We start from the raw sequence: 15,549 nt of genomic DNA, 5'->3' as shown, positions 1-15,549 counted from the left end.
CATTTCCTGTTATTATCATATCGTCAACATAAATGATTAAGCATGTAATTAAATTTCCTTTTCGTTTAAAAAAGAGAGTATGATCTGAGTTACTTTGTTTAAAATCATATTTTTCCATAAATAACATAAATCTTCCAAACCAAGCCCGTGGAGATTGTTTTAACCCATATAAAGCCTTTTTAAGATGACAAACTTCCCTATTTTTGAAGTTATTAGTGAATCCCGGTGGTGCTTCCATATAGACTTCTTCCTTTAATTCTCCATGGAGAAAGGCATTCTTCACATCGAATTGGTGAAGTGGCCAATCTTCATTTGCAACAATAGAAAATAGAACTCTAATGGTATCAATCTTTGCAACAGGAGAGAATGTTTCGGAATAATCGATCCCATATGTCTGAGTGTACCCTTTCGCAACCAGTCGAGCTTTATATCTTTCAATAGTACCATCCGGTTTATGTTTTATCGTAAATACCCACCGACATCCCACTGGTTTTTTTCCTTGGGGCACAACACATTTTTCCCACGTGTTATTATCATTCAAGGCTTTCATTTCAACTTCCATTGCTTCTTTCTAGTTTTTTGATTTTAGAGCTTGTTCAACAGAAGTTGAAATTTTTTCAGAGTAAATTGCGGAATTGAACTGATGAGCTTCTTTTGACAAATTTCCTTGTGCCATATTAGCCATAGGATATCTAGATCTTTGTGCTTCTTTTTCTAGGAATATCTCTTTGGTGGTACACCTCTGTTGATTCATTGTGGTAACACATATCTTTCTGTGTTTTCAGCAGAAGTTGAGCTGTTTTTCCCTCCTTGTTCATTACTTGAGAGAGTTTCATTTTGATCATTGTTTGGTGATTCGGGACTAGGATTTGGTAATTCAGGACTGGGATTTAGTGTTTCGGGATTAGGATTTGGAGGTTCGGGATTAGGATTTAGTGGTTCGGGATTGGGATTTGGTGGTTCGGGATTAAGATTTGGAGTTGATGATGTAGTGGAAGTTTGAACATCGTCAGATTTAGGTAACTAGTTTATCCAACTGAGAGTGTCATTATCCTCTTTCTCCCCCTCACTCGTGAGTTGGGTATTATAGAAGTATTCAGTTTCTATGAAGTTGTAATTCATAGTAGTGAAGACATGACATTTTCTAGGACTATAACATCTATACCCCTTTTTATTTATGCCATACCCCACCATAACACATTTTTCAGCACAAGGGTCAAGTTTAGTGCGTTCATGTTTTGGAATGTGAACGAAGACCGAGCACCCAAATATTCGTGGTTCAATATTAAGAGAGGTTGGTAGAGTGTGAAATTGGGACAACGTATCTCTAGGAGTCTTTGTGCCCAAAACCTTGGTAGGTAGACGGTTAATAAGATAAGTAGCGGACGAAAGAGCTTCGGGCCAAAAACTCTTTGGAACTTTAGATTCGATTAATAAGGCTCTTGTCATTTCCAAGAGTAATCTGTTTTTACATTCGGCTACTCCGTTTTGTTCGGGAGTATGAGCACAAGATGTTTGGTGAATAATTCCATTTTGTTCGCAAAAGGTTTTCATGGTAGTTGTGATGACCTGGAAAATTCTGACCAAATTTAAACTTAATCTTGTATGATTAACGTTTCCGACACGATAAACAAAGTCTATGAAGTTAAATCTCAAAATTTTGAACTGTTTAATTAACCTTCGATTGTTCTCAACGAAACGCGAACAATTATATATAGATACATATACTATAACTTGAAAACGTAACAAAGTGTTGAGGATATGATACTGTGCATTAAACTTATTGGTTTGATTATCTGATTGATATATTTAACTACAGAGTTAAAAGATTATGCCAAACGATTCAAGTAAAAGATATTTACTGAGTCTCTTAAGAATTATGATATTATTACGTGTCTCTGTTGAGAGGTCCACGTTGATTTGAGAAATCATTCATTTTAACGGTATTCGGAATAAATGGTGAATTATTTGTTTAAATAACATAATTTGGACACATACAATAATAAGGAATATTAACTGTTAAGAATTTATTTTATGAATAACTTGCGATACGTATTTTAAAACGTGTTTATAAATATTGAGAATAGATATTAACTTGGTTATGAAACGTTTGATAAATACTATTATATTAATAAATAACGAGACAATGATTTATAGAAGTAAATGACCAAAATACTCGAAAGTTTAAGATATACTTTGGGTGGTATAATTTAGGAATAATTTAAGGCTATATTTTGACAAAGGTACGTGTCCCAGAATGAAAATTACAAGTTTTCTCAGCGTACGAAGGGACACTCGAAAAATCGGAACCGGGACATAAGTCGCGTAACAACGTACGACTTATTGGAACAAAAATTACAAGTTAACTATGCATGTGAATTTAATATAATATATAATTAATTATATAAATTAAATATATTATATATATTATTAATTATTATGTCGACAAACAAAAATACAAAAAAATGTGAGCTGGATTTTGGGGCCATGCGATCGCATGGAAAATAGGCATAAAACCCATGCGATCGCATGGGGTCAGATTTCAGGAAAGGTCTATAAATTGAATTCGTTTTTACTCAGTTTACACACTTATTACTCCGTATTTATTTTATTTAAATTATTATTATTATTATTATTATTATTTTTATTATTATTATTATTATTATTATTATTATTATTATATTATTATTAAATTATTATTAATCTTAATATTTTTAGTAATATTATACATAAAATATTACGACGAGGTTATGAGCATGTCACTTTTAAAAATGAGTTTTACGAGCGGGATAGAGCTAAGAAAATTATGGGTTATTGCCAAGGAGGTTATGGGTAATGTTCGAGGATATATTTATGAATCAAACCTAGTGTTTATCATCTCCGTTACGTCTACGTACTTTCCTACAATATTGAATCTCAATATTAATACGTTGAGATCTACGGTTATTTGGTAATCCGAGTTTCAGTCACATTTTGGTGAACGACTTTATATGCTGCTAAGGTGAGTTTCATTGATCCCTTTTTAATTGCTTTTGCAATATATATTTTTGGGCTGAGAATACATGCATTTTATTTTAAACGCAATGGATACAAGTACATACTAAATTCTACACTGAGTTTGAACCGAAAATCCCTTAGCTTTGGTAACTGTTAACTGCCAGTTATAAGAACTGGTGGGCGCGAGTAGTAGTATATGGATCCATAGGGCTTGACATCCCCGTCCGAGCTAGAGCACTAGCCTTTTAACGGACGTATGCTATTTGAGAAGCGTACACGTTGGTTTGCGTGTATTTTTAAGATGATTATACAAAGGGTACAAATTATATATACGTTAAGTTTATTTACCAGGGTGCTCAATTTCGTAGAATATTTTGATAAACGTTTCTGGATGAAACAACTGAAATCTTGTGATCCATCTTTATATACAGATTATGCGAAACATACAAACTATGAACTCACCAACCTTTGTGTTGACACTTGTTAGCATGTTTATTCTCAGGTTCCCTAGAAGTCTTCCGCTGTTTGCTTATATGATAGACAAGCTATGTGCATGGAGTCTTATATGGCATATTTTTCAAGAAAACGTTGCATTCACCAATTCATCATCATGTACCTTATTTTGACTGCATTTTCAATGGAAGTACTATTGTAAACTATTATATACGGTGATTGTCTATATGTAGAAATCATCAAATGTCGAAAACCTTTGATTTAAATATTCATTTATGGTGTGTCTTTTCAAAAGAATGCAATGTTTACAAAACGTTTCATATAGAGGTCAAATACCTCGCAATGAAATCAATAAATGACGTGTTCGTCCATATGGATTTGGAGTGATCGTCACAGTTGGTATCAGAGCGTTGGTCCTAGCGAACCAGGTCTTGCATGAGTGTGTCTAACTGATAGTTGTTAGGATGCATTAGTAAGTCTGGACTTCGACCGTGTTTGCATGTCAAAAGTTTTGCTTATCATTTTTGTCGGAAATTACCTGCTTATTATTCTTAAGTCTAGACACGTTTTCCCGCATTTATTGCATAAATAGTGTATAGACAAAAATTCATATCTTAGCGTATCTGTTACTGTAAACTTTTCCTGATATCTTCCGAAAATTTCTCCGTGATTTATGGAATTTGGTATTATATATACATATGTAAATTATGTATTGAAGAATACCAAATTAAATTCTATAATCTAATTCATATCAAAAATCATCTCCCTATTTATACAAGATGGATCCCGTATCTAGTTCAAACTCTGACAGCTATTCCGATATGGATATTCACCTGAATTCCGAAGACAGTGTAACCGGAATGGATCAACCAATTAGCCATCATCTATTCTGGATGAATTGGGGATGGGTTTGTAGCCTACTTAATTATTGGAGACAAGAAGAAGGCGATTTCTTTCACCCACCACATTGCCCTCTTGGCGAAGAACCTGAAGCACTTATCGGCGAACCTGTTCGAGACACTATTTTCTCTCTCATTTCCAGAGTATCTCGTCATGATAATATACTATCTCAAATTCTGGATCTTATTCATCCGCTCGTCCGAACCGCCAATCATCCCGGTGTAGTAGAAGAAGTCAACGAGCTTCGTGCTCGGGTAGTGGCTTTGGAGAATATGGTGCAAAGGTTACAAACACCAGCAGCATCACCGACATCAACAGTACCACCGACAACAGCACCAACAGTACCATTACCACCACCAACAACATCCGCATCGCAAACTTCAACTTCACAATCTGTTCCACGAGCATCAACATCATACGCACCGTAGTTACCAAGAAATACCAGCAACAATAATCGATGAAGTATTAACTCATTTCCCCTGAAGAAATTTTATGTATATTTAATATATATGAATTTTGAAATCAAAATAAATATTTTCCTACTAAGCTATTACGTGTGAATCTTAACTGGTAGGTACTACTCGGTTAGTTCATATTACTAATATGCAATGATGTACATCCTTCGTTAACGGCTTAATCATTGATAACTACAATCTCTGTTTCAATTCAATGAATTTCATTTCATAATAAACCAAGTGTATTATTCAATAACATGGTTGATTTTACACTTTCATCTTCGATGCACTCGAAACTTTCTAGAAAACATCATTTGCACCTTGCGAAGTTTGCAAGAATTCCACGAATATCAACACCCTTCACCAAGGAATATCAATAACAATAAATAATGAAGTATTGATTCCATTAGTGAAATACTCCTCGAAGATTATGTGATCTCTAATGTTTTAGAGATTATTCATTTCTAATTCAAGTTAAAAATCAAATGAGCTTAATATGATATTAACTCATTAAATATGTATTACATCTGAAGAAATATACATACATATATTTTCATAAAGACTGTAATGAAAATTCTTTTGTACAAAATATTAATTGTGAAATCTTTAACGGGTAGGTAATTCTCGGGAATATATAAGTTCACAATTAATATGTTACACTGTACATTCTTCAACTTTGATTCAAAAATCATTAACTATACTCACTATCTTCACAATAATACACAATCATTCTCATACAAAATCAATTACATATTCTGATATTGACAAATCAGAATCCAAGTCATAACTCTGAATCAGTGACATCATCCATAGATCTCTACATCTTTCAAAGCTATACTTTGACTTCAAAACTGTGCAAGATCCTTTAGCGTTGTTAGTATCGAAAATAATCTTGCCATCCTTTTCAAAGTATCCAGTTTTATCACACTTTCAACCAGTCAACTTCGACTTTTCAGATTAACCTTATTGTAACCTTAACATATACGTTTTTGTTACCGGGAAACCTTTTATGTTCCACCACATTAGCAGTAAATTTACCAACAACTTCATTAATCCTTGACCTTCTGAAAAATCATTATACTCATTAAAACCCTATCATGTACTCATCCACATCTTGTAACAATAATTGCCATACCAACTACTGGGAATTAGCAACCAGTATTTTGAATTTTGCAGCAATTCTACGCCAACAGTTATATATATATATATATATATACATATAATGTCTATCTTCTAGACTTACATACTTCGAATGTGAAGTTTCTGAAAAACACCCCAAACTACGAAATTAGTTCTACGAATTTTGGAAAAATGCTGATGAAGCAACAAAAACTATAAACGACTTTAACAGTCGAAAGTTTGATGATAAAGAGTAGTGTGTTGGAAAAGCACAGAAAAAGAGAAGGTTTGAAACTGGAAAACGGGTTGAGCAAAGTATGAAGGAAGCTGTAGACAAATCACAAGGACGAAATCTACCTTCAAAGAATCCAAATGATTCAGTGTCTGCTGAAACCATTAGTAAGAATCTCACTTCTTATTCTAAACCTTCACAGACAGATTTTCCGCATCATCCTCTGATATTAGAAATTCTAAGATATCATCGTATCTTCCATTATAAATATCCTCCATATTTCTGAAGATATTTTCATAACTATTCTTATCTGAAATCATTTATCTCTTCACGCTATCTGTGTTACATCATAAAAGAAACTATTTTAGTTTCTAATTTCTGAAAATTTTGAAAAATGGATGTTTTTGAAGTAGTGTTAGGAATTGAAGCATGAGTTAGTATAATATAATGACACTTGATCAACGTGATTATATTACAGTAAGTCATGCTGAGTTTCTAATGGAACGTGATAAAGGTTCACAGATCATACCCTCATCATGAACCATGTTACATAACTCTTTCATTCTATATAATCTCTAAAAATATCAAGAAAATATTTTTCTTGATGATTCGGTCTTTTCTAGATATTATGGTAATTTGACAAATCAAATCTTGTTATTACCTTTCCTTTCTACTTTGTATATTATGATCATTTGAAACTCCATACCTACGAATTCTGGACCATTATTCGCTTGACTTGAAGTCAGGAAGAGAAAACGAAAACATGAAGCTCCGAAATATAAAGGAGAATATAGGCCCAATAACAACCCCGAAATTTACAAACCGTGTATATCAATACGTAGTGCAACGTAAAGACACGAGAAAATTAATAACACTATAACCCCAAGATAAAAGTAAAACTAAATAAAATCCTCCGGTGGTAAATGAAAGAGAAGAATGACAGATATGAAGGTTAGGAGTATATCAAGAATCAGAACTGGATGAAGCATTTCACAATCTTTTGGAAGTATGAAATGAGGAAAAAGATGTGGGAGTGGTGAAAATAATGAAACGAAAGTGGGCAATTTATAGCAAAATATCAGACATTACAATCGAGGCAGATTACACAATTAATCAAAGGAAATCTTAATTTCCTTAATTCCCGAAGAATCAAATCTTATTTAGATTATGAAGATTTTCTATTTCTTAAATTCCGGAAATCAATCGTTACTACGTCAAGAGATAAGACGCATCTCTATTCTCCATTTCACTTTATTACGACGACTTCTCTCATACGCTTCAAGTAATTGGATTGTATTATCCATATTATTCAACGGTGATAAAACTCTATTTATCGACTCATATTCGTCATAAAAACATTTTTATTGTTAGCCATGACAACCTCACTCAAATTTCGGGACGAAATTTCTTTAACGGGTAGGTACTGTGATGACCTGGAAAATTCTGACCAAATTTAAACTTAATCTTGTATGATTAACGTTTCCGACACGATAAACAAAGTCTATGAAGTTAAATCTCAAAATTTTGAACTGTTCAATTAACCTTCGATTGTTCTCAACGAAACGCGAACAATTATATATAGATACATATACTATAACTTGAAAACGTAACAAAGTGTTGAGGATATGATACTGTGCATTAAACTTATTGGTTTGATTATCTGATTGATATATTTAACTACAGAGTTAAAAGATTATGCCAAATGATTCAAGTAAAAGATATTTACCGAGTCTCTTAAGAATTATGATATTATTACGTGTCTCTGTTGAGAGGTCCACGTTGATTTGAGAAATCATTCATTTTAACGGTATTCGGAATAAATGGTGACTTATTTGTTTAAATAACGTAATTTGGACACATACAATAATAAGGAATATTAACTGTTAAGAATTTATTTTATGAATAACTTGCGATACGTATTTTAAAACGTGTTTATAAATATTGAGAATAGATATTAACTTGGTTATGAAACGTTTGATAAATACTATTATATTAATAAATAACGAGACAATGATTTATAGAAGTAAATGACCAAAATACTCGAAAGTTTAAGATATACTTTGGGTGGTATAATTTAGGAATAATTTAAGGCTATATTTTGACAAAGGTACGTGTCCCAGAATGAAAATTACAAGTTTTCTCAGCGTACGAAGGGACACTCGAAAAATCGGAACCGGGACATAAGTCGCGTAACAACGTACGACTTATCGGAACAAAAATTACAAGTTAACTATACATGTGAATTTAATATAATATATAATTAATTATATAAATTAAATATATTATATATATTATTAATTATTATGTCGACAAACAAAAATACAAAAAAATGTGAGCTGGATTTTGGGGCCATGCGATCGCATGGAAAATAGGCATAAAACCCATGCGATCGCATGGGGTCAGATTTCAGGAAAGGTCTATAAATTGAATTCGTTTTTGCTCAGTTTACACACTTATTACTCCGTATTTATTTTATTTAAATTATTATTATTATTATTATTATTATTATTATTATTATTATTATTATTATTATTATTATTATTATTATTATATTATTATTAAATTATTATTAATCTTAATATTTTTAGTAATATTATACATAAAATATTACGACGAGGTTATGAGCATGTCACTTTTAAAAATGAGTTTTACGAGCGGGATAGAGCTAAGAAAATTATGGGTTATTGCCAAGGAGGTTATGGGTAATGTTCGAGGATATATTTATGAATCAAACCTAGTGTTTATCATCTCCGTTACGTCTACGTACTTTCCTACAATATTGAATCTCAATATTAATACGTTGAGATCTACGGTTATTTGGTAATCCGAGTTTCAGTCACATTTTGGTGAACGACTTTATATGCTGCTAAGGTGAGTTTCATTGATCCCTTTTTAATTGCTTTTGCAATATATATTTTTGGGCTGAGAATACATGCATTTTATTTTAAACGCAATGGATACAAGTACATACTAAATTCTACACTGAGTTTGAACCGAAAATCCCTTAGCTTTGGTAACTGTTAACTGCCAGTTATAAGAACTGGTGGGCACGAGTAGTAGTATATGGATCCATAGGGCTTGACATCCCCGTCCGAGCTAGAGCACTAGCCTTTTAACGGACGTATGCTATTTGAGAAGCGTACACGTTGGTTTGCGTGTATTTTTAAGATGATTATACAAAGGGTACAAATTATATATACGTTAAGTTTATTTACCAGGGTGCTCAATTTCGTAGAATATTTTGATAAACGTTTCTGGATGAAACAAATGAAATCTTGTGATCCATCTTTATATACAGATTATGCGAAACATACAAACTATGAACTCACCAACCTTTGTGTTGACACTTGTTAGCATGTTTATTCTCAGGTTCCCTAGAAGTCTTCTGCTGTTTGCTTATATGATAGACAAGCTATGTGCATGGAGTCTTATATGGCATATTTTTCAAGAAAACGTTGCATTCACCAATTCATCATCATGTTCCTTATTTTGACTGCATTTTCAACTGAAGTACTATTGTAAACTATTATATACGGTGATTGTCTATATGTAGAAATCATCAAATGTCGAAAACCTTTGATTTAAATATTCATTTATGGTGTGCCTTTTCAAAAGAATGCAATGTTTACAAAACGTTTCATATAGAGGTCAAATACCTCGCAATGAAATCAATAAATGACGTGTTCGTCCATATGGATTTGGAGCGATCGTCACAGTAGTATTAACAAATTCACCCCCGTTATCAGATCATAAAACTTGTATATTTTTGTTAAATTGAGTTTTTATCATTTTATAAAAGTGAGAAAACTTTTCAAAAACTTCTGATTTTTGTGTTAAGAAATAAATCCATGTCATCCTTGTATGGTCATCAATAAACAGGACAAAGTATCGCAAATTCTTTCCCCCAATGACCGGAGCTGGTCCCCACACATCAGAATGAATTAAAGCAAAAGGTACATTCTTCCTAGTATTACTAGGTTTAGAAGTATTACGGTGGCTTTTAGCCAAAATACAAGTTTCGCAATTTAAAACAACATTTGATGGGAACAAACTATGAAATAAAGCATGTAAATATCCGGCTAACGGATGACCTAATCTTCATGCCATAACCAGGCTTCTCTCGTAGGTGTTCCGTGAGCAAGTGACACGGTGCCTTGTTGAGAAACCTCGTCCACATAGTATAACCCCCCCTTTTCAGTGCCACGTCCAATCAACAGTCCTGTCCGAATGTCCTGCAAGATGCAGAAAGTCGGATACATCAGGACTTTACAGTTTAATTCTTTAGTAAAATGACTTACCGATAACAGCTTATGAGATAAACCTGGAATATATAGACAATTAGGTAATTTAATAGTCGGTGAAATTTCAACAGTCCCACCACTTTTAACTTGAATAATTTCACCGTTAGCCGTTTGTACTTTATTTTTCTTAGGTCTAGTTTTAGTAATGATATCGGCCTCATCAAATATCATAGTGTCCGTGGCACCACAATCAAATATCCAGGAGGTGTTTTTAAAATTGTTTGACATAACGTTAGCTTTTGGAGTGTTTTCAAAATCATTTTGTATTTTTTCGAGAATGGAATACGTATTTTGACACGGAATACCGGATTTGGGTTTAATCGGAATAGGTCTACATCTAACACTTTTAATTTTAGTTTTAAAATTTTTTGGATGTGGGCTTGTCACACTGATCGGGCCTAATATCGACTTTAACAGATTCATCTGTGGGCTTTTCCATAGGCTTTTTCATAGGCCTACTATTAATAGGCTTAGTGGGCTGTGGGGCTTTAAAATTTGGTTTTAAATTGGTTGGGCTTATCTTAAGTAATTCGGCCCAAGTCCCATTTGAGTGAAACACCCCGTCCCCTTTTGTAACCCTTATACTCCCATTAGGGTTAAACTGATATATTCCTTTTTTGCAGTCACTTTGTTTATCACGTGAATACAGAGAGGTAGAAAGAGAAAGTTTTTTTCTCTCTTTTTCTGTCACATTACCACCGAATGCTTTAATCGTAGAGAAAGATTGTATCTCTCTTTCTTTCTCTGTAATTGTACCATCGTGTTTGATGGCGACAGTTGTGGTGTTGCTGGTGACTTTTCCATCTCTTTTTCTTTTTTTATCTTGTAAATAAAAAGATTTTGGTGAAAAAATTGTACCTTTTTCTGTGGTGAGACCTCCAAAACCCAGATCGGTTGCATTGGTAGTGGTGGTAGGTTCGCCGACCTCCTTCACCGTTGCTGCCTTTCCTGGTTTGTTCCACCACTCCGGGTACCCTTTTATTTCAAAACATTGATCTCTTGTGTGCCTTTGTTTACCACATCAGGTGCATGTGAGTTTCGATTTATCCACTTTTGGTGGATACTTGTTTCGATTCAATTGGGTTAGATGAGCAGAGGTTTTCTTGCTGTCACTTGTAGCCAAACCGGTTGCAATATCTTGACTGGTTGAGGATCCACTTGGTGATAGCCCTAATATTTGACGGTGTGCAACCTCTTTTCTAACGGCGGCGTATGCCTCCTCCGCCGTTGGTAATTGATTTGAACGAAGCAACTCTCTTTTAATGGTATCGTATTTTTTGTCTAAGGCATTTAGAAACTGAAATAGCTTGTGCTCAGCTCGAATCTTGTTGTATTTAATGATATCAGAGGCGTTCTCCATGGGATCTGGATCTCTTGATTCAATTTCTCCCCAAATGCCCTGCATCTTGATCCACAACTCTTCGAGATGCATGTTTCCTTGTTTTATTTCAGTCGCCTTGACATATAAATCTTATGTTTGGAGTTTATCGGTACCGCTGCTGTAAGTTGTAATCAAGGCGTCCCACAGCAATTTTGCTGTAGAAAAGGATGTCAGATTGCTTGCAATGCTTAGTTCGATGTTCTGTATCAGCCATGAGAACACGATCAGGTCTTCTTGTTCCCATTGATCGTAGGTCTCATGGTTTGTATCAACTGGGTTTGCGGTTAGATGAGTTAGGAGAGCTTTGGATTTACCTCCAATAGCTACCCTCATCATTCGAACCAAAGGGAATAATTTGAGCTATTCAAGTTCAACCCGCTTTTCAAAGTATCAGAAATCTTGGGTTGTTGATAGTTCATGTTGTTTTTTCAAGAGATTGGCTAATTGACTTGTTAAGTCATTAATTTAGCTAGTGTGGGTTGATTGGATTGAGGGTGGAGATTGGCTGCCGTCTTGAGACATGGTAGCCGATTCAAAGATGGTAGATGATTGAGCTTATGAAGATTCAAACCTTCAGCTCTGATACCATAATTCAATTGATAGACAAGAATAATGATTGTTTGTATTAAGAACACTGAAATGTTTACAAGCTTGAATTGTTATTCTTTGTTTACAAGAACAAGAGTTTTATACATAAAAGAGGTCAACAGCTAATTCCCTAAATGGGATGGATCCAATATTGCTTTTGAAACCCCCATAACCAATTGAGGAAATGCTGCAGATCTTGAGCAGGCTAGACCCGTTACTTTGGCAGTTTATGAATCTTGTGATACCTCCAAAATGGGAAGTGATGACTCTTCAATCTGATCCCTCTAAAGTCAACTTACTCAAAACATGTTTACTTAATTTAGTTGATATTATTTGCAATATTCTGACAGCATCATATTTGTTTTAGCCAATTAAATCTCGTACGCCATTTATACTTTATTTATTTATTAATTTGTCACTCAATTCTCAAATATCTAAAATTTTCTCTTTCCACCAATAAACACTTGATATGACTCTACGTCACACTCACGATCTAAGCTTTGGCTTGCATTTCATGTGAATAAGGTCAACTCTGAAGGCCACACTTTTTGGCCATTAAATTAATACTGTTTGGGTTGCTACTTGCTAACAAGTACGGAGTATATGATCGAAAAAGATTTATCGTAACCACATCTCAAAGGAACGTATAATACATGCAACTAACATTACTTTTAAAAAACAACTAATTAAAAAAAATAATTATTATAATTTATAATTATGTGTCACATATTTAACTTTTTTTTCATCCTCCTCAATATCACAATATGTATTTAAATTTCATATAGGAGTAATTGATTTGTTTGAGTACCATTTTATCACTTTTTATAAATAAAAATTTGAGAGCTTATATATATTTTTTTAATGTTTCATGAAATAAGAAGTCATCATATAATTAAATGTTACCATTACCGTACAACAACAACAACAACAACAGTACCCAATACCACTTGAGTGGTGTATGAGGGAGGTGGGATGTAGACAATCCTTTATTTATCCGAGAATAAAAACAAGTCATTTCTCCACCCAAAAAAGTAGAGAAAGTCATCCCTCTCTTTATTCGGCGGATAAATAGATTGCTTCCGAGTGGACCTCCGGCCTTTCACAGGCAAGTCATTACCATATATATATCAAAAAAATAATGAGGACACTATATAAATATAAAAATATATATCTAATATCAAGAAGTAATTAAGAGAATAAGCATAAGCAACATGATTGCCGGTGAACAGATACAACTGACCACTGCAGCGGATGGAACCAAGTTGATGGCGTTGTTGGTAACCTTTTTGCCTGTGTACTGATCGACCTCCACATCTACACCCACCAACATGGTTCGCTTCCATTGCGCAATTGACTTGAACTTCACTCTACCTACCAAATCAAGCCTCATCACCACAATACTTGTTTCCGTGCCTGCAGAAGGCGGCTGCACCATGATCATTCCTCCAAAAACCACCGTGCCTCGCACGTGCTTTTCCTTGTGATGATTCTGGTGAAACCCACGAATGGTGTACACGCCTAAGTGGACTTTAGTACTAGTATTGCTGCTGGTGGCTTTATTTGGAAAGTATGAAAAAGTGAGATTCATTGGACGATAGTAAATTCCAACCGGATTCTTGTTGTCCAGCTTAAGATCAAAGTAGATGGTTGTTGCAGCAGTTAAGATATTAGTGGTGCTGTTTTCAGTTGCTGTTTTATTATTATTATTGTTATTATTAAATGAAGGAATGTATAATTCTTCAATGGTGATGGTTGGGATTTTTCGATGTAGACTTTGAATGAACAAGATAAGTAACACCGAAAAGCCGGTGATATAGATCATGACTTTAAGACTTTCAACACATATCGATCCATGCCCCATTTTTGTTTCTCAAAAATGAGAATTGGAAAAGTTGGATACGTTGATATGAATCTTTCTAATAAAATTAACATATTAAATATAAAAAGATCGAGAGTTGAATGTGCAGTGGGAGTTTTTGGAAATAAGAAAAGCAAAGTGACCATGTGAAAATTATGTCTTGTTAATTTTCTATGCTATCCCCAGATCTCATTCCTGAAGTTCTCATTACGTCTGTTTCTTGATGTCTTTTTAAATAGCGTAACAGAAAAAAATTATAAACAAATACTAATAGCCATAGACATAGACATAGACAGACATAATTCTTAAATAAAAGATAATATTAGTGATAATTACGTAGTAATACAATTATCATATTTTTTGAAACTGATATTATTTACATAATATCGCTATATATGTTGCTTTACCAACGTATATATACAACTACATAACCAATTATTAATAATTTAATTTGAATCCATCGTAATTCCCTTTTCGATCTAGCATCTTGTCAGAATATTAATCCAGCTAGCTAGTTGTGTTGTTTAATAAAGAACTTAAGAAATCAGATTTGTTTTTTTTTTTTTTTTTTTTTTTTTTTTTTTGTTATTTAAAAAATTCAATTACGGAGTATAATAGATCAAATGATGATGTAACTAAGTTACAAATTAGCAAAGGACTTAAACCATTTTCATCTATGACATCATCTCTTCCTAGGACAAACTGTCACATCAGCGTTACATCAGTTTTTACTCTCCATTTCCTCCAAACTTCATCTTTATCACATGACACTAACATTCATGACATACTCACTCTCCATCACATGACGCCACTTTTTATTATTATTATTATTTAATTAATAAATTTTTTAATAAACACAAAGACGGTTACATTTTTTATACTACGACATAATTAAACTAAAACACAAAGGATTTCTTAGTCGGAATTCGTATAATAAAGGCCATCAGTATCGTAAAAACCCCAAATGGGTACATCTTCTCCACTTTTGACATTTTCATCAATGTAACGCCAACTCAAACTTTTTCATCTTCCAAAACCAAATAAAGAGAAATTCGATTTGAACGAATATCGACGGTTTCTTTTATACCGTATCATTATTCGTCGGTACAAAGGTACGAAGCAGACAATTTCGGATCACAATCATCTTCATAATATAACACGTCAGTGGTTTCAAAAATGCTTACAACTCCTGTAAATCAAAGTCGCGTACGTCAATTTCTTCGAGCGAAGCTTTCGAAACACGCATATAATTGTAAACTTTATTT

Source organism: Rutidosis leptorrhynchoides, chromosome 5 (assembly GCF_046630445.1).
Source record: "Rutidosis leptorrhynchoides isolate AG116_Rl617_1_P2 chromosome 5, CSIRO_AGI_Rlap_v1, whole genome shotgun sequence".
NCBI lineage: Eukaryota > Viridiplantae > Streptophyta > Magnoliopsida > Asterales > Asteraceae > Rutidosis > Rutidosis leptorrhynchoides.
The sequence above is the reverse complement of the archived record's forward strand: the minus strand, read 5'-3'. Positions refer to the sequence as shown.